Raw genomic sequence first — 27,623 nt, forward strand, 5'->3', positions numbered from 1 at the left:
CCCTTCATAGATAGTCTTTACTAGATGTGTGATTATGTAGTTTAACTGAATGATCCTTCTCTCAAAGGAGTGCAGTGCAAATAAGCCTGACTTTAAAAAGCTATTTAATGAGGCATGTTATATGATCTACAGTTTATGCCCTCTAGTTTGTAATTGTGACATCAATTTGGCAAAATTCTCACAATGCTGCCTCAGTACCAATCACCGCATCCACACCTCACCACCCAGAATACTGCTGCGTCCTACTTAAGTGAGCCTTCATCTTGGGAGGTGTCGTGCCCATGGGAAATAGGGAGGAGGTCACGTGTGGTATGCAGCAATATTCCTTTCTGTGCCTAATGGTGAAGATCCTGTAGATTCTCTTAAATGACTGCTGAACAGTGGCAACAACAGAAGTTACTAGAGGTTACTTCCCTCTCCGGGATGCATACCCCAATGTAATGAGGGGCTCCGAATGCATCAGGGAAGCCAACACAAGTGTCGGCAGGAGGCTAGACTCCATTATGAATCTGGATTCCTAGGGGGGTGGCTCAAGGTAGAAAGATCAAAGATGATGCATCAGACTAAGATGCATCTACCCTCTTCAGGACTGATGGTCACATGAGCAGAAGAGAGTGGACAGTTCTAATGTTGATGGTGGTGGAGAAACTCCTGAAGAGCAGCTATAGAGCAGGAGCAGTAGTGGAAGGGGACATTGGCAAAGGGTCTACCACAGAAAATGGCAGTGACATTCAAGCTAATTTTTGTCAGTATTGCACAGAATAAGGCAATGGAAAACCACCTCTGAATATTTCTTACCTTGTGAATGCTATGATGAGACAATTCCAAATGAAACCTGGTGGTAGGAATAGTGGTGATACATTTTGGATATTAAAGTCTTCTCTTCCAAGTCAAAAAGGATCCTTAGTTAGCCTTGAAACCCAGGGGGCTGGATTAAAAACAAGCAAAGCATGCTGCTTGTATACCATCCTAGAGCTCTTAAAGCACTCTCTGGGCAGTTTATAATTTAACTTTGCAGTCCATACAGTGTCCCACCCCCCGCAGGCGGGGTACTAGTTTACTACTCTTGAAAGGATGGAGGGCTGAGTGAACCTCCAGCCAGTTACCTGAGATTTAACCTGGGTCATGGGGAGAGATTTGGCTGCAGTACAGCAGTTTAACCAATGCACCACAAGGCTCCTTAATGTTTAATTTAAGAAACATTAAAGTAAATTACATTACATTAAAGGTTAATGTTGCAGATTGATGACACCATTGCCATTTACAATGCACACCTCCACAACAGGATTTCAGGATTTTGTGCCTTGTCAATGCTCCAGAACACACAAGGGTGATCATTGTTCATTTTATGATAGTGGATAGTGAGTACAACGTCCAACCTGCCAGCAGCTAGGCATGGGACGACATAAGAATGTGATCCAGTGTTCATTCAAATGGTCTGGACTCATGACTGGCGGCTATACATACACACTAAGTATGAGTGCATCCACAAGGAGGGCTTCTTTTTTAAAAAAAAGATATAGAAGCAAATCAACTACCTATATGAATCAAAACTCCAATGTGGACAGTACTGTATTTCACTTGCAAAAGACTGCCCACTTAATCTGAATGAAGTAATTCCATACTTACTTAAGAGTAATTAATTTCTCAGGGTTGATTAAGAAACTGCTACCTATGATTTCCACCAAACAATCAATAAATTATGCAGAAGATTCTACTTAGATCTGCAGTTATATCCACTTATGCCTTGGGAATAAGTTACACTAAAAATAGGAACTTGACGTCCAATGAACATGCAAAACTCTGCACTATAAATATTTCTTCTGCATGTTTTCATCTAAATATGTTGCTAAGGCCACATAATTTTCTTTGATTGTTTCAAATGCTTAGACACATCCATGAAGAAGATACATCATCTGTCTTTGGTACTGGAAAAGATGACTGAGCAGAAGATCCAATGAAACGTGGATAATTAATAATTTTTCAAAGCTTCACAATATTTTCTCCTGAAACTTGCATACAAATAAATAAATATAGCTATCAGAAATTGAGAAAGGGATTTTGTTTCCAGTAGATTCAGCTTCAGATCCTCTATTGTCTTTAGTAGGAGTTAGTAAGCATTAGTATGTTTAACATAGAAAATCCATTACTATTTATAATAATCTTAGAACTGCAGAGCTGGAAGGGACCCTATGAATCATTAAATCCACTCCCTGAAAAGGAGGCCCAGTGAGGAATCAAACTCCCAACCAGATCCCTAAACCATTGAGCTATCCAGCAGTCCAACACATTTCTCATCTTTCAGCATTATATCTGAAATTTTATATGAACTACTCCAGTGTCCTGAACAAAAGTACTTTTAAGTATTATAAATTGTTGTTTAAAAATGCTATTTCTGTATTAATCTACCAGAAGTTTTAATTCTAAGACTACTATGTTTTAATATAAGGGATGTGGTGGTGCTGCGGGCTAAACCGCAGAAGCCTCTGTGCTGCAGGGTCAGAAGACCAGCGGTCGTAAGATTGAATCCACGCGACAGAGTGAGCTCCCATCGCTTGTCCCAGCTCCCGCCAACCTAGCGGTTTGAAAGCATACAAATGCAAGTAGATAAATAGGTACCACCTCGGTGGGAAGGTAAAACGGCGTTCCCTAGTCACACTGGCCATGTGATAATGGAAACTCTCTTCGGACAAAATGCTGGCTCTACGGCTTGAAAACGGGATGAGCACCGCCCCCTAGAGTCGGACACGACTGGACTAAGAATGTCAAAGGGAACCTTTACCTTTACCTTTTTATGCTTTAATATACTGAATAAGATCAGAGCAGACTGAATTATGTTTTTAACACTTTTCATGCAAAATAATATAGGTTTGTTAAATTGATTCTGTGCTCATGGTGAGGTGAGGCTGTCCTTCTGCTTGCTGGGTCACTGGAAGAAGTCCACATATTCTAAGAAGCACAGAAAATGCACCAAGGAAATAGAAGAAAGCCCTCATAGGACATACTTTGGTATGCTTTCTCCAGGCCCAAGTAAGGCATGGGAAAGATTGTTTTTTACCACAGGTTCAAGGGCCTCCAGATGAGACTACAGTCCCATTACTATGAAAGAAAAATGAGAGTAACTTATGATTCAGTCTTTAAGATGCAGATGTGCTGTTCTCCAGTCCCTGTGAAATATTCTGAGGCCAACACTTTCTCAACTATAGTGATGCTGGGAGGTTTCTTCTGGGTGGAGAATTTGCATCCTGGTTTTCAAAATTTGTTTGTCCAGATGTTTTGTATTTGGGTTCCTGAAATCCATGACCATTGGCCATGCTGTCTGGTCTTTGGGACGTTGACATCCAGTATATCAAACAATAAAAGATGGCTTCACACAACATTGCACAGAAAAAAGGTGGCTGACCCCAACATGACATAGGAACATCCCTCTTTTTCTCCAGATAATGCCCATGTTTTGTTCCTTTTAATTTCCTATTACATTTGTAATGTTTTATGTATAAATTCTCTTACATTTTTATACATGGAATCCCTCTACAACACCACACAGACAAAGATCCCATTCACTCATACACTTACCACTCATTGAATAGGCAGTGATTATGTGATGTATCCTGTTGCTGTTAAGAATAAAATAAAATTAAGAAACAGGCTATTCAACAAAATGTGTGCCTCTCTTGCATACTTCTGTCTTTTGGTTCTACTGAGATGCCAGCTTCAACAGGCTTCCCCCTCCTTCAGCTATCCTTAGGCAGGAGCCATGCCATCATATGGGAACAGAGAAGAAGACAGAGAGTGGGGCTATTGGCTCTCTTGAAATTCTAGCTCCCATTGGCTCCTCCACACACTGATATGTTAATGTTCCAACTGGAAAATAAAGGAACCTTGTTAACTTTAAGAAGTGATGTTTTAGTCTGCAATTTGTTCTCTTCCTTTCTCATCCCACTGTCTTTTGATATTGTTGTTGTGTATTTTAAATTTAAGGCCGAAAGAAGCATATGGATATGTGAGGAATTTTCAGACTCTCCAAATTTATCCCAAATTCAGTCATAACACAGGACTTTTGTCCAGTTGAGGATCTCCTCTCCATTTAAAACTTTAATATTTGACTATACTATGTGTCCATGTCTCGGTGCAGCTTGATGCAGGGAGTAAGGTAGTGTGTGCGACTTTGGAATGGCTGTGCTTGATTAAAATGATCTAATCAAGCCTGACCATTCACACGGAAATGGCTCCTGCCAATATCAGCCACTTCATGTTACTTTTCTGCTCAGCAGAGGGCAGAAATGGGATTTTTTTTACTTTATATAGACTATATCTGATGCACTGCATCAGTAAAAAAAAAAAAAAAATCTTTTTCTTTCTCTTAAAGAGCTTGTTGAGAAATTGCCTGCATCTGAAACCATTGCCATGGATTTGACTTCACAAAGTTTCTCAATTGGCCCTTTAAGAAGAGGCCGAAAAATTGTTTTAAATTTTTTTAAAAAATATATTTTTTAAAAATAACAGGTTGTGCATCAGTGATACCATATTTCCCCGTGTATAATATGCTCCCATGTATAAGACACCCTTTTCTAACCCAGAATTTCATCAAAAGCTAACTGGTTTTTTGTTTGTTTGTTTGTTTGTTTTGGAGGTCCTTTTTGTTTTTATTTTTTTAGCGGTCCAATAAAAGTATCACCCATTCCTGCATTTGTATTGCTTTGGGAACCATGCAGCCTTGTCCCATTTTTTTCTAATATTTGTTTTGAATTCCTTTATCAAGAATAGCAGTTTCTGCATCCTGTCTTGAGGTAAGTATGCCCTTGTAGTTCTAGCGTTCAGAAGTAGACTAATGTAATGAACTTTCTGATGTTTTGAAATCAGTTTTCCTAGGTTCACAAGAGGTCTGAGATTCTCAGGAGACATAAAGTGAAAGAGATGCCTTTTTCCAGCTTGCTCTGGACTTGGCAACAATTAAGCATCTATGTACAGATAAACATGCTCCAGAGTCTGAGGTAATTGGAAACTGGGTGAAGACTTTGGGTGCTATAGAAAGATCAAAAGAAAGTGCTTTGAACTGGTAGATATCCTTGCCCAATGCAAAATGCAGGAAACGACGATGGTTGGAATGGATAGTAATATGGAAATAAGTGTCCTTGAGATCTGTTACAGCAAACCAGTCTTTCTTCTTGAGAAGTAGCAGTGTTGTTCCTAGCATCACCTTTCTGAAATTCTTTGTGTCTATGTAAGAAAGTTCACATTTCTCAGGTCCAAAATAGGTCTCAGACCTCCACGCTTCTTTGGTTCCATAAAATAATGAGACTAGAATCCTCTGGAAAGGATATCTGGTGGAGCAGATTGGACAGCTTATTTCCTCAGGGGAAAGATATTTTGCCCTCCAATAGGTATGAGATAATGTCGTGGGTCTGAAGAGACTTGTAAAAGGAGAGAGATACAAAATCTGTGGCACAGCCCTATTCAATTATAGTTGCACCTCATTTGTCATTAGTGACAGTGCACCAAGTGGTGAAGAATGGTGCTAAAAATGGTATGATGTCTTCTAGAAAAGGGATCAGTGGTGTGAGGATCTTGGTCCATAAGTAGTCAAAGGTGCTGTTTTGACTTCATTTCATGCTGTTTGGAGCTGTTTTGTTTCTATCTCTGACACTGAGATTGTTGCCTGTAATAACATGAAGATGATGAGGGTGGGGACTTCTGTTGATTAGATGGAAATTTAGATGAGAAGTGTGGTTATAGCCATCTCTAGTAAGGCCTATACTATCATTAATGTTATTGGGGATAAAAGGCCATCCTTTTAGCAGGGTTTCGTTTTTGTGTGTAAATTATCCATTATGTCATCTGTCTTTTCATTAAAGAGCCCTTCTCCATTGAAAAGTAGATTTATTTATTTTTAATTTATTTATTTATTTGATTTGTATCCCGCCCATCTGGTCTATGCGACCACTCTGAGCGGCTAGATTGTCTATTCTGGCCCTTGAATCCTCAGAAAGGCCAGCTGAGTGGAGCCAGGCATATTGGCTTAAGATCACTGCTGCAGACATATTTTTTTGCAGCACAGTCAGTTGCATGGCATGCTGAATGCATGAACCTATAGTAAAAAAATCCCCTGCAGTTAAAGTGTAGATTTTTCTTAAGTTTATAGATCCTGGGTCACAATTATCTTCATTTGTGTTGATCTGCAATCTGCTCCCTGTTTTCAGATGCAGAATTTCAGAATAAAATACAAGTTAAAATGCTTGGAATAAATAGTACAATAAGCAACAAAGCATAAATTAGTAGGGACAACTAGAGAAAACCAAGTGAATCATGGGGAACTTTTCAACACTTTTTTTTTACAGTTTATTGATTTAGCATGCACACATGGATATGCACATACATGGCCATTTAACACAGTGTTGGCCAACAATGCAAGCTTTACTCGAGATGAAGTGGTTTTACTGTTTATGTTTCAGCTGTTCAGTCGCTAGTTGAAGGGAATAGGCTATGACAGATGTCTCCTGATCTAGCCTGACAAGCTTGGCATTGAAACAATTATATCCCATCCTGTCATTCTCACAACTCTAATACAGTGTGGTGTCTTCTGCGATCTGTTCTAAATAAGCACATAACCTTCCTTCCCTCTCTGGCCAGAAGTAAATACAGCCTGTATGTCAACAAGAAACACACAACAGAAACAAAAACAAAAATGAAGACTTTGTGGCACCTTAAAAACTAACTGCTATATTTATTGTAAGCTTTTGTGGATCAAGTTGACTTCATCAGATGTAAGAGTTAGAAAACAGAGCCGACATGGTAAAACTTTCATGGAGGGTTCTATGATAAAGGGACAGTGGTGTTTGATTGTATGTGTATATCTCAGATTAGAAACCAAGGCTTGCCACAGATTAGTGGTTTCTTGAGATCTGGTTTCTGAGGCCAGGCTGGAATCCCCCTTATTGCAACTCTCAGTTTTAATTCAGACAATCAGGAACCATGAAGGGGCCACATAACAGGGTTAGGATCACAATTTAATTGGGAAGGTGTAATTAGTAGCTTCCATCTGCAAGATGAAGTCCAGTATTATCTAATCATGGGGGCATAAGTGTGCATTTGGGGTGTGTGTGTCACATGTGAACACCTTCCTATATGGTTACAGGTCCACACAGAGATCCAGGTAATCTAAAGCTATCCCCTGGGTTGTTTTATCCCACATTTTAAGAATTTCTCCAGTCTTAAATTTGGTTCACCTTGAACACTTAGAATCTTGTTTGAAAATAGGATATTTTTGTGCAATTTTTTCCTACAGATGAGTTTTCTAGGTAGTCTCACCTAATGTGCATATACCTTGCAAATAATTTTCCTAATACAATGAATTTTCAACTATTCTTCTGAAAATGTAGTCGCCAATTTTCCTATTTCCATAAGAGCATTCGCCCCACTTTCTGACTCCCCCTCGCAGACTCTCACACTGTCTTTTCTTCTGTCAATTTTCTCTATTTTCTCATCCTATTGGAGTCTTCCTTGTCTTAGAATTTACTTGTGAGGTGGATTATTTTTTTTAGATCTTGATAGGGTTGGTGATGGTGTTTGTTTTCTCCAGGCATGGCCTACTTTCACTATCCCCAATTTATCATGATTGGTCTGATGTCAGTTCATGTCACAGCACCACGAATTACCTTCTGTTCACTTTTTCTTCTCTCTAATTTCTCTCAGCAACATCACAGGCCGATGTGAGCATATCCCTAAAAATTCAATGCCACTGGGAGGGCTATCTGGAGAGCAGCAGTACTACTTTCCTTCATAAAGATCAGCTCTTCCTCATATTTCTCCTCAGAATCAATTCTCATCCCTTCCAAAGGCACTAAAACAAGTTAGATATTTGAACAAATATCCCGTTGCAAGCAGGACTATAAGAGTTACTATCTCCTAATCACTATAGGGCAGGGGTCAGGAAACTTTTTTATCTTTTACCCCCCCCCCCCCAAATTTATATACACCAACATTACCCTGCCCCCTCCCAGCACCGCCCCTCTGCTCTCACTGTCCGTGGCCGACCCCCCCTCCCCGCTTCTGCACTCGCCCAGGACCTGCCGCTGCCGCCCGAGCAGCCAGTTTAGAGCCGCCAGGCCGCTGGGAAATTGCGTCCTTGGCGAGGGGAGGCAGCATCGCAGGGCCAGCAGGGCCACTGACCATGAGCTCAGGTGAGGCGGGGTGGAAAGGGGGCCTCCTCACCAGCGCACCGGGTGGGCGGACACAGGCAGGAAGAAGAGCCCTGGTCAGGGCTCCGCCAAGCAAAGAGTCCAGCTGGCCTGGTACGCCGCCCTTCCCCTCCCACTTCGGAGGCAAGGAGGGCAGGCATGTGCCCTGTGCAGTTCCTCACCAGGGCTCGCTCTCCCCACGATGGAATGCCCACCTACACACAGTATCATCGGAAATAAAATGCCTGGGGGTAATGAGGACGGTCGCGCTGCCGCAACTGTCCTCATTAACCCCAGGATTTTTATTTTATCCCATTTGGGGTAATTTGCCCCTGTTTCCTGACCACTGCTATAGGGATATTATTCCTGCTCCTGTGCAGACAATGCAAGGCAGTGGTTCTCAAACCGGGTGTGACAAACCCAGACCTACTGGGATCTGCCACACTTTCACTAAGCTGCCACCAACCATTCCCTGTAAGAAGTCACACAGACCAGGGATGGATTTTTAAACAATAAAAAGAATAAGGTTTATTTAAATACACACACAGGAAAATAAAATAATCAGGTGAATAGGATAAAGTAACGTGGCTTATTCTCACTCATACAAGCATACAGTTTGGTTCACCCAGAACCCTTAACTTGAAGCCCAGACCCTGAACCTATCAGTTCTGGCTAACCAACAGACACCTGAACCTATCAGGTTGGTACTCTGACACACAGAAGTACCCTGTCTGACACACAGACTCCCACAACAGCTTCTTCTTCCCAGCTGCTGCTTCGTCACATCCCAGTGTCTCTTAGCATCTCACAGTGTCTCTCTCACCACACACGCATCACATATTTATACAGTACAGCCCCTCCTCCTGATGTCCCGCCTTCCACTCCCCATAGGATGGAACTTTCCCTCCAAACCCATGACAGACAGGTAACATCAGTGCTGTATGTAACACCTCCCCTCTTTATAAGTTGTTTTGTAGGGGGAAAGCTAAGGTGCTTTTCACCAAAAAACAACCTGAATAAAATATACAACAACAGTTATACATACAATATCATACTTACTTAAACTTACATTCTAAGTTAACCATAGCAAATAGGCATTTAAACATTTACCATATACATTACATCAATTTACCTTTATTCATACAAACCAAATTCAAAACCAGGTACATTTAACTTTTTGTCCTCATTATATACACATAGTCCATGTTCTTTCGCCGTCTTCATTCTTCAGGTCTTCTTGATAAGGCGTCAGCAACACAGTTCACTGACCCTCTGACCACCTTCACTTCAAAGTCATAGTCCTGTAGGTTTAAAGCCCACCTCATAAGTTTGCTATTGTGGGTTTTCATTGTCTTTAACCATTGCAATGGTGAATGGTCAGTACATAGAATAAAATGTCTTCCCCAGATGTAAGGCTTGGCCTTCTGGATCGCGTAGACTATGGCCAAACACTCCTTCTCCACGGTTGCCAAATGTCTCTCACCTTTTTGAAGTTTCCTACTCAGGTAGGACACTGGATGTTGGTCACCATTCTCATCCTCCTGGCACAGAACTGCTCCTACCCCGGTGTTAGACGCATCGGTGTAGATGATGAACTCCCGGTCGAAGTCTGGAGCACGCAGGACAGGATAGTTGATTAACGCCTCCTTCAACCTCTGGAACGCCGCCTCACAGTCGCTGGTCCACGGGATGCGGTCATCAGCCTTCTTCCTCGTCAGATCGGTCAGCGGAGCCGCAATCTCGCTAAACCTCGGGATGAACTTTCTGTAGTAGCCCACCAACCCAAGAAATGATTTGACCTTTTTCTTGGTGTTGGGTCTAGGCCAATCACGAACAGCTTCTATTTTGGCGTCCAGGGGTTTTATCACTCCTCCCCCTACCATGTGACCCAAGTATTTTATTTCTGGGCTACCCAGCTGACACTTGCTGGCCTTTACTGTTAGCCCTGCTGCACTTAACCTCTGCAGCACTAACTCCAGGTGTATCAGGTGATCTTCCCAGGTATTACTGAAGATCCCTATGTCGTCAATGTAGGCCACTGTAAAGTCACTGAGCCCTGCCAAGGTCTGGTCCATCAGCCTTTGGAATGTGGCTGGTGCATTTCTGAGACCAAAGCTCAGGACTCGAAACTCATAGAGACCAAAAGGGCTGCAAAAGGCAGTCTTTTCTTGATCCCTGGGATCAATTCTTAATTGCCAATATCCCTTTACCAGGTCCAATGATGAGATGAACCGACAACCCCCTATGGTTTCAATCAGGTTGTCTAGCCTGGGCATTGGGTAGGCATCAGGAGTGGTTACACGGTTTAATTTCCTGTAATCGACACAAAACCTAATGCTCCCATCAGGCTTGTCCACAAGGACTATCGGAGAGGACCAAGGACTAGAAGAGGGGACGATTATGTTCTCCCTCAGCATCTCGTCCAGCTCCTTCCGCACCTTGTCCCTATAGGGTCCCGTTACTCGGTATGGGGATACTGCCTGCGGGGGTGCATCCCCTGTGTGGATCCGATGCATCACTCCCTTCACTATCCCCGGCTTGTTGGAAAACACCTGTTGATATTTACTAAGCAGCATTTTTAGTTCTTGCTGCTGGTCTTGGGTGAGTGCAGGACTGATCTTTACCTCCTCTGGGTTGTATTTTACTTCCCCTCTACCCTCCCAGAAGGGTAATTCAGCTTCCTCACTCTCAGCTGCTTTTATCGCGAATAAAACCCTCTGTTCCCCTCTGTAGTAGGGTTTTAGGGCATTCACATGAACCACCCTCCTTGCTTGGTTCTCCTCCTGCTCTATTAGGTAGTTCAGGTCTGACATCTTGGAAATGACCCTATATGGTCCTGCCCATTTGAGCTGCAGTTTATTCTCTCTGCAGGGCCTAAGCCAAAGCACTTCCTCCCCTGGGTCAAAGTGCCTCTCTCTAGCTTTGTGGTCATACCATGTTTTCTGTCTGACCTTCTGAGCTTGCAGGTTTTCTGCTGCCAGCTCTAGATTTCTCCTTAGGTCATTCATCAAGGTGTCTATGTATGTCACAACGTCTTGTGGGTCATCCTGGGTGATCTGCTCCCAATTTTGTTTGATCAAATCAAGGGGCCCTTTCACCCCTAAGTGTGCAGCAACCATGTCAGAGTGACCCCTTGGTAAGATCATGGGGCGATACTTTTCAGGTACCACCAGCTGACTTCTGATCCCATCTCCCCCTTTTGAGATATTCCTCAGGGTCTCTCTATATAAAATCCCCTTTTTCTCCAGAAATCTCACTGGGGTTTCAGGTGTTAGCTGGGCGTCAGTCACCTGTTCAAAACACTTTTGGAGAGTGGCGTCTGCCTTTTGCTCCTGTCCAAATCTGCTGTCCGTGGTTAAGGTTTCCACCACAGCTTCTGAACTCCCCTCTGCTTCCGTCTCTGGCTCATCATTACCCCCCTGAACTGTCCCCGTGGTGGCTTGTGAGCGTGTAATCACTAGCACCCTTTTCACATGTTCAGCCAGGTCATTTCCCACGAGCACGGCTGCTGGCAGAGTCGATGAAATCGCTAGCCGCCAAACTCCCCCCCAGCCTTGAAAGTTGACAGGTACCTCTGCTACTGGCAGAGAGATTACCTGCCCCTCAATCCCTGCCACCTTCATGCTCTCATTTGGGATTATAAACTCCCTAGGAATAATATCTGGATGGCATAGGGTTACCTGGGAACAAGTGTCCCGCAGCCCCCTATACTGACGGTCAAGTATTCCTACGTCCACCCCGGCTGTCTCAAACAATTGAGAATCTGTTTTCACCAGCAAGCAGCGCTTTACCTCCACAAGAGGACCATTTTCCTCAGCCTGATCAGCAGAGGTAGCTGTTCCAGACTGAGTAGTCATGGCAACCGGCTCCCTCAGTGACAATGAGCCTTGCTCTTTCTGGACACAGAACACAGCTTTTGGCTTGGTCCCACTAGACTCCTGAGGCACCATTCCTTTTAGCTGCTTTAATTTCTGACACTCTGAGATTAGATGACCCTTTCCCTGACAGAAATAACATTTTCTGGTGTATTTTGATTCTCTCTCATCTTGTTTTGGTTTTCCCTCCAAAATCTGAGGTCTTGGTTTCATGTCTGAGGGCTTCCCTTCACCATGGGCCCCTCCCCCTTGCTGGCTTTTCCCTGGTCCCTGAGAGTACTTGCTGTAGGTTTCTTTGGGTTTACCTACAGATTTCCCCTCACCCAAGGGCTTTCTTATTTGGGAAATAAAATCTGCGACCTCCGCGGCTTCTGCCACAGATTTCGGTTTCCTTTCCCTCACCTGGAATTTCAATTCCCCATGCAGGACTGAATAGAACTGTTCCAGGGCTATCAAGTCTTTAAGCTGCTCATAGGTCTCTGTTCCCTCCTGCGATAGCCATTTCTCAAGCAGCCTCACCAATTGGGCCCCCACTTGGGTAAAAGTCTGTTCTGGTTTCTTGGTGAGGGACCTGAATCTTTGTCTCAGCTGTTCCGCATTTATCCCATGTCTGGCAAACACCAGTTTTTTAAACTCTGCAAAATCTTTCATCAGTTCCTCAGGCATCTCGGCATAGACCTCAGCCAGGCTACCACTGATTAAAGATCGCATGATGGTCATCTTCTCAGTTTCCCTCACTGAGAAGTCCACAAACGCTCTTTCCACTAAGGAAAAGAACACCTCAGGACAATCTCCCTTGTGGTACACAGGGAATTTCTTCAGGTCAGCTTTAGACAATTGGCCTCCCTCAGAATCCCTATTGTTCTTATTGTTCTGGTTCATCATTTCCAGTTTTCTTAATTCAAACGCCATTCTTTCTTTTTCCAGAGCAATTTTCTCTCTCTCTAATGTCAATTCAAATTGTCTCTGTTTCTCTCTTTCCCTTTCCTCCATTTCAATTTGCCTTTCCCTTTCCCTTTCCTCCACTTCAAATTGCCTCATCCTCAGTTCATGCTGTTGGGCTATGAGCAATTTTCTGAGTTCTGGGTTCTGCTCTCCTGTGCTGTCACCTTGCACTGAGCCAAATTCATCCTCAGAACCTTGGTCAATCTGGGGGTCTTTCACATCACTCATTTCTGCCATCTGGCTTCGAGTCAAGGGCATAATCCCCCCTCAGAACAGGCTGCTTTAAAAGTCAAGCCTCAAAATAAAACGACCACTTTTTTCCTTCTTGCCTCAGAACCCGCTCTCCCTAGAGATTGCTGCTGTTCTTCAGCACTAACTTGCAACAGTATCGAGTCAGAGCCTACCCCCCTCTGCTGGGCCTCTCAGCTGGCAGGCTAGATCACTGTTACTATGCAGTTTTGCCTCAGCTTTTTCCCGCCAAAACTAGGCTGCCTCAGAGCACCTTAATCTAAGTCTCCCCAGTTGGCACGTTCTTCTACTAGCGCACCTCCCCGTGAGGTACACCTAGAAGATTACCTACGCGCCTCAGACTGTCCCTGACTAGACCCCCCTTGCTCTGGGCACACTTGCCAAGGCTTTGCTGGACCACTGGACAACTGGACCAGTCGTATCCCACACGCTGGACACCAATCAATGTGACAAACCCAGACCTACTGGGATCTGCCACACTTTCACTAAGCTGCCACCAACCATTCCCTGTAAGAAGTCACACAGACCAGGGATGGATTTTTAAACAATAAAAAGAATAAGGTTTATTTAAATACACACACAGGAAAATAAAATAATCAGGTGAATAGGATAAAGTAACGTGGCTTATTCTCACTCATACAAGCATACAGTTTGGTTCACCCAGAACCCTTAACTTGAAGCCCAGACCCTGAACCTATCAGTTCTGGCTAACCAACAGACACCTGAACCTATCAGGTTGGTACTCTGACACACAGAAGTACCCTGTCTGACACACAGACTCCCACAACAGCTTCTTCTTCCCAGCTGCTGCTTCGTCACATCCCAGTGTCTCTTAGCATCTCACAGTGTCTCTCTCACCACACACGCATCACATATTTATACAGTACAGCCCCTCCTCCTGATGTCCCGCCTTCCACTCCCCATAGGATGGAACTTTCCCTCCAAACCCATGACAGACAGGTAACATCAGTGCTGTATGTAACACCGGGGTCACCAGATGTTCTTGGATTGAAACTCCCAGCAGCCTTCACCACTAGCTGTGCTGGCCAGGATTTCTGGGAATTGTACTCCAAGAACATCTTGGCACCTAAAGTAGTTGGGAAGCACTGATATAGGGAGATATGTAAGGTGGGACAGAGGGAATGATCTCTGTACAAATTAGCTTATGACTTCTCAATTCATCCCTAATTAAAAAAATTATTTAGAATATGAAACAAAACTGCCCTCAAAATGTGCTTTTCTTGGTCAGTGTCCCCCAATAATTTTTTTTCCTGGTATTGTCCCTCTGATACTGCAGTAATAAGTATAATGAGTGATGGAGAAGCAATGCAACCTTGCATTGGGAGAAACAGCCAGGCACACATCTGCAGACACTAATACAGTATGTGGACTTTGTCTCTTCTTACACCATGCTGCAGCCTGCACAGTAACAGGTTACATTTAAAATCTTTCTCTCTCTCTCTCTCTCTCTCACTCACTCACTCACTCACTTCTCTGTCACATTTTTTTCATAGTTTGTATTTCTGGAGCAGGAAGACCTGGCTTGTGGCAGGTACCTTCTCAGGTCCTATGAAAATCTGAGCAGAGATGCATCAACATTTTCCCAGTTACAGAAAAAAGGCACATGCACATACACGCACCATGTGCAAAATAACACTGCCATGACTTACTTGGTTGTAATGAACAGGTCTGTTCTTGGATGGCTGATGACTCATCAAAGATGTGGCAAGAGCATTTCCATGTTTCTTAAAGATCTGGCTTCTGTTCTGTATTGTTTTGTTTTGTGCAGGTTTTTCTTTTTCAAATATGGGGGTGTGGGACGGCCAGATAAACTATTTGGAGCCAGTTTGTAATTCAAACACAGAAGGCAGCTTACAGGGGGTGGGGGGTGATTTTATTTTGTTAGAGTTAACTGGATTTGGCCAGGAGCATTGTGGGAGGCACTCTGTTGCTGTGGGGAATTTGGTGTAGGATCAGTGGTTTCACTGCTTATTTTTAGAAGTCTGTTTGCTTACAGTGGGCTATGCCTATATATTTGCAAGTAAATGGACTTTTCTTACAGTTTATCTTTGGGGAGGGGGGGAAATACGAAACCGCCCTAATGCTGCCAGTTCTGTATCTGGAGACTGAATCTGATAGCAGTACTCTTCGAGCTCACTCTATTTTTCAGGCTAGTAGAAAGTACTTAATGTTATGTTATGATTCCTTGGCTATTAACTTTCATCCAGTGCTGGAAATTTCTTTCAAAAGAGCCATCTGTTCCCATTAGCGATATAACAGTCAGTCATGCCTGTGCCCACTATATACATGTTCGTAAGTGGAACAGTGGTAGAGCGCTCTTTGTTTCTGGCCCAGGTGGCTCATTGCTCACATGTTTACACAGCACCCAGGGAGATGACTTTTATGCCATTTCCATTTAAGAACTGGCTAGAAGATTTTTATCTTTTCACAAAGAAATGCCTATTTATGTAAGAATTCTGGTTCCTTTAAATTCTTAATCATTCTTAATCCTTCAATGTAATGGTAGGGGAAAATATATACAAAAAGAAGTCACCACAATGACATGTTACTGAATTTCTTGCACTGGAGAATATTGGACAAGTTGTCAAGCATTAAAGGAAACATTCATGTTTTTGCTTTCCTGTATAGCTATCTGCTGCTATAACATGGATTCTTTGGGTCTATAAGACTGTAGCTGCAGTGACCTTTAGGAAGAGTAATTTTGAAGTGGCCCTTACTCTGCTTGGCTTGGGTCTAAGGGGCAGACTGCACATACAAACAAATGACAGTTGTCTAATAAATTATAAAGCTCTGTAAGAAATGTGTGTCATGACCAAGATCCATTTGCATAACTATGCGTGCATATATCAAAATTGCACAAGCCGTTGTGAAATCATATTCAGCAGTTTTGGAGGCCCATTGTGCATCTAGTTGCACAATCAGTTATAAAATCAACCATGTAATCAGGCACACAATGCAGACTGTTCGGGTTTAACTCTCTTTAAATTTTTGCAGGTGGAACTTTATGTTTATACCAAGTGCAAAGGAGCTCCATGGCATAGTGGTTAAACTGCAGTGCTGCAGCCAAGGTTCTGTTCATGACCTGAGTTTGATCCAAACAAGTTCAGGTAGCCAGCTCAAGGTTGACACAGCCTTCCACCCTTCCAAACTTCCAAGTTCGACATGAATTCTAATAGGAAATGACGAATATGCACTTCCAAGTCATTTGATTTCAAAAATGCATTAATTTAAATGTTTCAATGTGTTTGTACTCTGCATTGATATATTCACTCACTAGATGGCAAATTTCCCCAACTAACACATAATTTGCTCTCAGTAGATTACCACTAGAGTAATACTGTACTGAGGGGCAGAATTATAGTGCTTCCCCATCGTCTTTTTTCAGTACAGTCCCCTCTCCTGGGTATGGAGTGAGGAGTGGGCAGACCCCTCCTTCCGGGAACTATGAGAGTGCACCCATGGTTCACTGAGAGGGGAACAAACACTGTCCAACTCTGGAAGCTATGAAGACTTCAGTATATATATATATAAAAATTTAATCCAATCCATTTGAAATCAGAAATTTTCGCTATTGAATAATAGACTGTAAGGCTTCCTCCAGCTACAGTCATTTCTCTACACTTATTTCCACATGCTATTTGCAATTTTCCTCACATTATTGCTTCTACGCATTGAGATAGACAGAGGTGAAGGTGGTTCAGATTTGGACTGGTAGACTTTAGCACAGTGTGACTTTGAAGTTATGTTAAACCATCTTGCAGTGGAGCTAGACTTCTATTGAGTATGTATTCACAGATCATGTAGAAAACAGAACAATTTCCCTATGAAATAAGAAAGACGGGACAAAGAAGCAGCTGTGGGCCAACAATGTAATGGAAAGGTGGCGTCAAATTAACTGGGCGATGCTCTTGTCTTCATGAGGCAGCCACATAATGCAATATTGAAACTCTTGATGTGGTGAATACAGACTGAAACATGTAAGTCTTCTGTGCCGAAAGCCTTGAAATAATCTTGAAATGAGCTCAGTGAAGAGGGGGGAGAAAGGAGAAGAGTAGGACTTCTTCAGGAGGCTAAAGTGGAGGGCAGTTCACTGAGCTTTAGGCAGATCCCTGCTGTTAAGCTGGATCTAAACTAATTGGCCAGATACCCTTGTTAGGGAGTCAGCTTACAAAGTCAGTGAAGATGCATACTTAGATGCTAGACAAGTTTAGTCTCATTCTCCCCCCCCCCCTCTTTTTTTGGCAGATGTCCCAGGATGTTTTGTCCATAGTTTCATCTAGACTTGGGAAGACGTTTGGTCCTTGAGGTTTCCCGAGAAGATCTGCTGAAGCCCGGGTGCAAACTTCTCCAAAGCTGTCTTCTTTCTTCATTTCTCTGGGTGTAGAGGAAAGGCCTGCTTCCTTTTGCCTGTGCATGGACAGGGTTTCTGACCACAGAGGAAGAAAACCCAGGGTTGTTGTTTTTTCCTCCACAGTTAGTTGGCTCTCAGTGGTGGAAGAGGCATTGAGTGGAATAGGAACCACATGGATGGAGTGGGAGAAAAGCTTTGTCAATGGATGAAAGCCAGCTTGGAGAAAGGATAGGCAAGTTAGCTTTGGCAGATAGCATTTCTAAGGCATTAGATTCTAGAGTGGCAGCTTTTTAAAAAAAAGACAAACCACTAAATTTGATGGTAAAAGGATTCCCACAAGAAAGAATTTCCACTAGCTTCAGCTATGGAGATGAATATTGTTTAAAACGATGAAAATAGTTTACCATATAGTTCTTTGACTCACTTCTGGAACATGTGAAAGAAGTAACCCGAGTAAGTGCAAAGTGCAACAACAGCAACAAACTCAAAATGATGCTTTTCGTGCCTAGGATTTGCAGTTATCTAGGTCAGAAGGAGCAGACGTCAGAGAGAAGGGGTTTCTTTCATAGTAGAATAGTCTAGTATACATTGTGCATCTGAGAAAACTATCCATAGAAATAAGATAAATAAATTTTCTGTGTACATGTGTGTGTGTGTGTGTGTGCGTGCGTGCGTGCGCACGTGCACACACACATGAGTGTGTGGTTTTGCTGCAGCTGCAAACTGCAACTTCTGCATGTTGTAGAAAGAAAGCCTTTTTAAAAAAAACCAATTGAACCATATTTTGCCCTATCTGCAGTTCACTGAAAACTAAGCCCTGTTGTGTCTGATAGGCAGGGATGGGGACTTGAGTCTTGGAACTTGCTGTCAAGTTGAACTTAAGACACATCGGTGTTTTGACTCAGACTCTATTTGGATTTTGTTTTCAATGACTCAGACTTGACTTGTGGCTTAGAACACACCCACGCTTCCCCCACCCACCCACGGGATAAAACCTTATTTTAATAGAGAGTCGGGACTTGGTACCAAAGGCTCAGACTCAGAACCCAGACCCAAAGACAAAGACATTCCTGCTGACAGGGTGCCTTGTTCTGTTATTTGATAAGGGTGTGGAGACCCCAGACATTGAGGGCAGCCATGCCAGTCCTGCTCCATCCATTATTGCTTCCAATGCAAAAAGCAACGGTCTGAAGAGAAAGGCTGCTGTGTTTGTGGCCAGAACCCTGGTTTCTGGGATGGTTTTTTCCCTACTTTTTTCTCTAGTAAAGTTGTAGCAAACAGATACAAACATCGATTTAACATCAACTTAACTGTTAAAAAAATGCCCACCCTTAGTTGAGTTGGATGTTTGACATGAGCAGCAGTCACATATTTTCACCCCGCCTACTTTGATTTTGGCTCCATCCAGTTCTGGATTTGCAGCCCCCAAGATCCTCCCCACTTTGGAATTTAGTCTTCTGTCTGGAAAGTGCAATGGCTAGAACGTATTTTGTTGCAATGATTGACAGTTACCAACACCTATGCCTAACCTGTCCACTCTAGACATCAATGGGAGCCTATTACATGAGTGAATTTAGTATTGAGATGACATTTTATCATCTACAGGTCCCTTGGCAGCTGAATCTCTACCCATGTACTGTACCACCATGCCAGAAGGTAACTGCAGCAGTCCACAAGTTTCCTAGCCTGAGGCAGAGAAAAGAAAGCAAAATCAATGAACCCCTCATACTCTGACACCAGTCCTATGCTGTTTATTCTGCTCCTGTAAAAACCTCTTATGTGTTATGTCAGCTGGAGAAATGTGTTAAATAAACCTCAAGGAAGACTGAGAAAAACCCACAATTGTCTATAGCGTGTACATGTCTGACTGTACAATTCTCTCTTCTGGCTCTCGCTTCTTGTGGTACATTTGTATTTATATGGTATCTTCCTGTGCTGCATAATTGCAAATCTTGACTCTTAACTGTGTTTAACCTATATATTCATATTATTAAATTGTTATATAACAGGAATTGAAGTGAATAGTACTAACACATGTTCATTACCCTACCATGGAGAAAAATAGGTGTCCTGACAGCCTGAAGAAGGAAAGGCTGTTGGCTCACCATGTGAGCTGGGCACTCAATTTCCCATGGCTTCTGCCCATCCCTTCTGTGGAGAGTAGAAGTCCATAGCCTGGAAGAAAGCAGCAAGGGCATTGTGGGGGAAATAAAGACTGGTGGCAAGGATGGTATCCTTCCAAACCTTCCCCTTTTACACTATTGCCCTGTCAAAGACTGATTACCCTCTGCTACTGCTTCAGCTGTTTTTGAGGGCACACAGATAACTTGACTTAACTATTGCAAGAAGGCTGACCAATTCACTTTAGTGAAAGGGGGCAGATCTCTGCACACTCAAGTCACACTAAATTTTAACACTGAAGCCTTCTGCAACAGGGGAGGGCACACTCATTTGCATGCTAGTGCTTTGGACCCTTCAAGAACCCTTTGCTTTCTCTCTGTTCCTGCCCCAACATACAACCGTGACACACTGATTTTACATTTCCAACTCCGAAAAGCCCCTGAGACAAAGCCCAATCCTTGGGGAAATTGCCAAGATGGACTACGACTTCCCGAATTCCCAGTGGTTGTTTTAGCTGGAGCATTTCGGGAGTTGTTGTTCAATCAGTAATTTTCACACAATCTTCAGAGGACTTGTATAAGTCCTCTGGAAGATTACTGGTGCTTGGAAAATGTAATTAAGTCACTCTACAACCCCACCAAAAGCCAAGCCAGCATGGCCACTAGAAGCTTCCTTGGCATTGCACTCCAAAAAAGGACATTTTCTAGGCTCTGAGAGCACAAGAATATATGGAAAACATGGGCTCAGGAAACACAGTGTGATATTAGGCTTGGTGCATTTTCTAAAAAACAAAACCTACATGCAATATCTTCCCACCTACCCTCCATAGTGGTTTCTTACTTGCCAAATGAAGTCTTCCTCTGCAGAGTTCTTTATACTTCTTGTATATGTAATATAAATGTCTGTATTCTGTGGTCAAATTGAAGTTCCAAAGGAACCCTGGTCAGTGGAAATCCTTCCATTGTTTGCATTTAATAGCCTAGCCATTGTTCATCCTACGAATACATCAAACATAGGCAGAAAATGTGCTGTTTTAGCATTTTGCTTGTTTATTTTTTAAATGTCCCTGCTTTTGACTGATGAAAGGCGACTTCCTTGTGTAATAGAAAAAAAATTCAAATATTGCATGAGCCAGCCTGCTGTTAGCAGCTGCAGCCTGCACTGGTGCATTATGCATGAGTCTTGACAGCTCTGAGGCAAGTGGTTGGGGGAAAAAACATCCTCCTCACTGTTTTCTGTCAGTGAATTCCAGTGCTCTGCTAAGTGTTTAAAATCCATTATTTTCTATAATTATAATAACATAGTGCTATTTGCAGACTGGAAACATGTTATTAATAATGGTACTGGGTCCTCATTATATGGTCAAGTCAAAATTAATTTTAATGCAGCGAAAGAGGCGGCTTCTTTTTGCATATGCTGACAAATAGGTTTGTTGCATTTTTAGGCAGCCAAATCATTATGTGTAAATTGCTGATGGGATTGCGGCCATATTTTTCTAAGTAACTTTGAAACTGCCTCTCCTTCCCTCCCTCCCCCTAGGTAATGTCTATTTGTTCTGTATCTTCTGGTTGTCATATGCCATCAAGTCACCTCAAACGTAAAGTGACCCAATGAATGAGTGACCTTTAAAATATCCTATCATTAACTCTGGTCTTGGGAACTCAAAGCTTACTTTATGGAGGCATATTTGGTCTTCCTCTTTTGCCCAAAATGTGTCAGCCTATATTTAGTCATTTTTGCTTCTAGCGAGGATTCAGGCTTGATTTGATCCAGGACCCATTTGTCTGTCTTTCTAGCAGCCCATGGTATCTGCCAAGTTCTCTTCCTGCACCACATTGCAAACAAACCATTTTTCCGCCATCATCTTTCTTCACTGTCTGGCTTTCACATGTACCTATATGCTCTTGGCCTTGGTTTCCTGTGACACCCTTGCACAAACTAGTTCCTTCACAACTGCCCTTCTGACTTTCAATTTTCTTTTGATTTCTTGGCTGCAGTCTTCATTGGACCAAGGTGTGCAAAATCTTTAAGAATTTCAAATTCTTCATTGACAACACTAAAGTTATTGAAATATTTGCTTCTCTTCTTAATGTCTAGCTGCAAGCCTGCATTTGCATTTTCTTTTTTCACCTTCACCAGGACTTACTTCTGTTGAATAGTTTTGAATTTCTGGTAAAATTCCTTTTGCTATGCAGTAGAAGTACAGAGACTCACAGAAGACAATAGCTACAAGTTTCCCACAATCCACACCTTCCTCATTAACAGGCACTGAAACTCTTAGTAACCCAGTTTGAGACATTTGTAGAAACCTGACTGAAATTATTTGATCAATTCTTCCATTGTATCCCCTACTGCTTGTGCTATGTCATGCCACAATATTATAGCCATACCACGTATTCTGATTTTGTAATTGTCTAACTGAAATTGTCCTGTTTTTCCCCTTTCACCTCTGTGCACATCAGTCACTAGGCATTCTTTCAGCTTTAATCTAGTTGCTTCATTAGCAACAGCTTTATGCATACTTGTCTCTTTCTCTTCCCCAATGGCTGATGGAGTGACTTCCAATTTGGGAGTCTCCAGCAGCAGCCGTTGTTTCATTTTAGATGGTCTCTTTATAAGGTTTTCAAGGGAAGAAATATTCAGAAGTGGCTTACAATTGCCTTCCTCAGTACAATAAGCACAGAAGTTGGCGTGTGTGTCAATGCCATTATCAGTGAAAAGATATTGTGCCAATGCCACCTCCCACTACTGCTGCCACCCAGTAGCTGCTCTTCAAGAGTTTCTCCACCCCCATCTCCACTGCAACTATCCATTCTCTTGTGCTGATGGGATTGTTAATCCTGAGGGGGCTGAATGAATTTTAGGTGCAAATAGACAGCTCAATTGTCATGGCCTAGATCAGTCTAGATTGTGCTAAACACAATCACTTTGAGATGTGGTACATCATTAGGGATGATCCTTGCATTCAACAAAAACTAAAAAAATCCCACACCTATCTTCTCCTCTGTGCTTTGTTTGAACTATTTAATGATCTTGAGAAATGGAGAGCTTCCCTTCCTCTCCCTCACAGAAGGAAGGGAGATGAAGTGTTTTTTTGTTTCTTTTACATTGTTGTTAACTGACACAATGCACTAGCTATTCGTTGAAAGGGCTTATAGAAAACGAAAATGTTGCCAGCCGTGGCAGCTAATTAAAGAGTTCTCTCTTTTTATTCTGAGGTTCATGTGACCTACATGTAAGGATATGACTTTGTGTGCTCCCTGAAATTGGAAATAGGAAACTCTTTAATTAGCTTACTTTTGGAAAGCCTTGGATCATATTATGTAGTGTTTGGACTGTTCAATTTCTCCCCCCCAAAAAAAGTCAAATATCAAGTCATTGGTTTGGTGTCCTCCAAGTATCACCTATTAGCGGTTATCCACACCAGATACCACAAAGGAGTAGATATGCCAGGGACCCTGTCTGTCCTTAGACAGATCTCTACTTCCTGCATCCATTGTTAGACTAATATTATCAGTGTCCATGTATCAGTATCATTTCCTCTACTTTTCCTGAATCTCTGAACAGAAGACATGGTGTTGCTTCTCTCCCATGTGCCTTTAAAGGCATATATATGTCCATCTAGTTATAATTAGGTTTTAGGCTTCAAATGTATCTTTCTTAACTCAGATACTTCTCTGTTTTTAACTGATGTTAACTGCTTAATTGTAAGACTAACAGCGTTTACTCCAAAACTAAGTGACACTTGAATAGTTTCCTCACGCACGTCGTGAGCATTTAGAACTCAGGTATAAGCTGTCAACAATAAAACACAGCCAAGATTCCAACCGTATTTATGCAATACTAAATTCTATTGCATATTAACTATTAAATATCATTGGCTGCCTGCTATATACCCTTGTTTGTCAGTTTAAAAACATTGTGAAATGGTGTACTGTGTTAGCAATTTAAGCTTCTGATTGTATTTTTAACCGCTGTTTTGTTCATGTCCCTTCCCCATGCCTTATATGGTGAGGAAGGGAATAGAATGCAAATGAATTAATAAATGCAGTTAAAATGCTGGGCATCAGAACATATAAAATCATACCTAGATGTAGAATACGAACTGTAATATGTAGAATATAAATAGAGTTACATGCCAATTTTCTTATTTCTTGAACAGAAATCAACATCTGGATTAAATTCTGAATAGTATTATTTGCCACATTAATTCATGAGACATTGACACAGAATGGCAAACATTTATTTGGTAAATGTTTATTGTAAACAGAGGAAAATTTTGAGGAGGATTTCTGGAATGTATGGATTTCTGCTTTGTAACAGATGTATCTTTGTGAGTCGCTGTGACATCCCCATCTGTACTGTGAGTGGAGAACTCCATCTTCATACATAATATCTGGGATGGGGAAGTTGGTTTATTCTGAGTATGAACTCCCAGTAGCATAGCTCGGTAACTACTTTTACTCAGTTGATACTTTCATGAGGTACAAAGACCAGAGGACTCATTACCAGTAGCCAAAATAACCTGCTAGCAAACCCATAAATACAGGCACCACACTCTTTAGACACCCCACTTTAAGAGACAAGCTGGGTATGACATTTATTATTGCCTATTTACATGACTGGGGCTTTTCTCCCCAAGAAACCAGTGTGGGGCAGGAAGGCTTAGCTAGATCAGAAAGACTGTGATATGGGGAAGGATGACTTTAACCCTTTGCGTTTTTCAAAGCAGATCCCTCACTTCCCACTAAAGCCCACTATTTGTAATGGGAGGCAGTCTCCCAGGACAACTAGCAAGTGTGTTAGGGTGTGTGTGACCATGGCTATGGTGGGAACAAAAAGTTAAAGTCCCCCCCCCGTGCCCATGCCACAGACCTGACTACTCTTAGTTCCCATTCCCACAGTACGTATTTGTTAAAGAAAAACAAAACCATATAAGTTGTTCCTACTCTTTTTTAGCTAGCAAATGAGAAAGGTTAGATGGTAAGCTTATGTTCTGATTGCCAGTAGACCAACTACAGTTCTGAGATATTGAAACACATTGGGAGTCTTCTCCCTGCCTCTTACCTCCTAGAGCTCTCTTTGATTTAGTCCTTGTTTCTTTGCTGCATAAGGAATACCAGCCTTGTAAACAACTCCTGGCTCCCTTACTATTGTTCCCATTCGATCTCTGTTCCTCTAAATCATATTTCAGAAAAGCAAAGGCTCTAATATCTCTTTTACAATGCATGTCACACATTTCACAGGGCTCGTATGTCTTGTGACTTTTCGGCAGCCTTGGAAGCTTTCCAGAAAAATGGACTGAGGTTTTGAGGAGGTCAAGCCGATGTAATTTTTCATTTCATTTTTACTATGCTGACCAGAATTGCTATGCCTCCTTGCCTTCTCTGGTTTGGCCTTCGAGTCTAGACCTCAAGCTGATGTAGACAGCTGAACTTTTAGAAGGTGAATACGATGCTGTTATCACATAGAAGCACAGCTACATGCGGTCTCTGGCCTCATATAACAGATGCTCGTGAAGTGAGCTGCCAAAAAGAATAAAATAATACATGAGTTGTGTGAGTGTGTCACACAGTGCCAGAGGATTAAAGAAACCAATTGGCTGCCTGCTTCTTCACTTAACAAAATGACATACAACAAAGTGAAAGATGTGAAGTGTGCCATCTCCAGCTCATACAGGGAACACAAATACAAGCGTGCCCTCTGAGACTTATCACTATCTCTACAGACTCTTTGCCAAGATGAAAGTAAACTGTTCCATAAAAGAAACATTACAGGGAAACATCCCTATGCACTTTATGTAAGGCACAAATAAATAGTGATTTTTGTAACAGCATCAGTCATGTATCAGTCAACAGTATGGACAGCTGTGACATACTCGGTTTTCATCTCATGCTTCAGGGATCACACCTTTTCCATTTGGGGGAGGCAAATATTCATCTCATGTATATCTGAATATTTCTACACATCCATTAATTGTAAAAGGGGTGTTAACCTGTTCATGAACAAACTAGTTCAGGGTTCCCTGATTTCAGTTGGCTTCAAGAGCCCAATTAAACTGTTTGCCCCCTTGAATAAATCCCAGGCCTGGTGTCAGGTATCCAAGTATGAGTGCTGTGAGTGGCCATTTCTCATGGAGTAGTAACATATGACCACAGAAAGGGGTCAGGAGCTTAGGGCCAAGATTCTACCAAGCTCCACTGAATGGACAATCTGTGCCACCTGCAGTATTATGCTGCTTGTACAAGCTTTTTTTGTTGCACAGTGGAAGGTGTGTTTTCCCCATGTACTCAGCAATTGCTCTGCACTACCAATTACGGAAGAGACATAATCCTGCACTACTACACTGATGGGAGAAGCTCAAGTGGATACTGGCTCAGGAAGTGCAGAGTACAAGAAGTACAGAAATGCCAAGCTGAGGGAGCACAGAAACCGTGTGATCCATATAAACATCAATTTGCGTAAGTTATGTTTTGCCAAGATTCCCAGATTTCCAGGACATAACACTATAAAATTTCTGGAAAAGATCAAAAGTTCATCTAATCCAACATCCTATGTTTGCTTTCAGCAAGTGTACCTCAAAGTTGCCATCTTGTTCCCTGGCAACTAACATTCAGAGGTCTTCTGCTCTTATTTCCAGAAGTAGCATATAACCACTAGTAGCCATTGCTAGCTTTTATATGAAAAGAGAATTATTCACAGTATAGCCTTAGTATTCCTACTTGAATAGCAGTTTGCTCTTAGCAGAATAAGAGCATGTATTCTGCAATCAAGAAAAACACAGTCACCCATGACACTACACAATATGTCTCCTTCTATATGCCATCACCCCACATGAAACTATAGGAACTCTAAAACTCCAGAAGAGCACTAATATGGATCCATAACATCCCCTGGCATACAGAAAAGTAAGAAACATATGCTTGTGATGGCAGAAGCTGGATTCCTACAGATTGCTTCTTATATTGGTGTGTGTGTGTATGTGTGTGTGTGTTCTGTGCCATCAAGTCGAAACTGACTTATAGAGATTTTAATAGGTCTTTCAAGGTAAGTGAGATATTTAACAAGTGGTTTTATCAGTTCAATTCCCCCAGTCAGTTTCCATGGACAAGAGGGAATTCAAACTCTGTTCGACAGAGTCATAGTCCACAACTCTATCCACTACATCACACTGGGAATTTGTTATGACAATGTAAGGTAAAGGTAAAGGTTCCCCTTGACACTTAGTCCAGTCGTGTCCGACTCTAGGAGGCGGTGCTCATCCCCGTTTCCAAGTCATAGAGCCAGTGTTTGTCCGTAGACAGTCTTCCGTGGTCACATGGCCAGTGCAACTTACATACTGAATACTGTTACTTTCCCACCGAGATGGTACCTATTTATCTACTTGCATTTGCATGCTTTGAAACTGGTAGGTTGGCAGGAGCTGGGGCAAGCTACGGGAGCTCACTCTGTCGCGTGGATTTGATCTTACGACGACTGGTCTTCTGACCTTGAAGTACAGAGGCTTCTGCGGTTTAACCCACAGCGCCACCATGTCTCTTGTAGTTATAACTATAATGGGGACTTTTTGGACTGCAATTCCCATGAAACTATAGGAGCTCTAGAACTCCAAAACAGCATTAATGTGGACCCTGGCCAACATAGCTAATGGTGAGGGATGGTGGGATTCATAGACCAACACAACTAGAAGGGATGCTAGTTGCCCAACCCTGCTCTAAACCATTCAGCATGTCAGTCATACTCCATTTGATAACTTATTTCTCTTGAGTTTTGTTGATACAGTAAAGGAGGCAATGGACAACAACTCCACATCAGCTAAATTAACTTGGATGAATGGGAGTGGGGTAATTAGAAAAACTTGGACAGAGAAGTTAGTAAGTACCA

This window comes from Pogona vitticeps, chromosome 3 (assembly GCF_051106095.1).
Source record: "Pogona vitticeps strain Pit_001003342236 chromosome 3, PviZW2.1, whole genome shotgun sequence".
Taxonomy (NCBI): domain Eukaryota; kingdom Metazoa; phylum Chordata; class Lepidosauria; order Squamata; family Agamidae; genus Pogona; species Pogona vitticeps.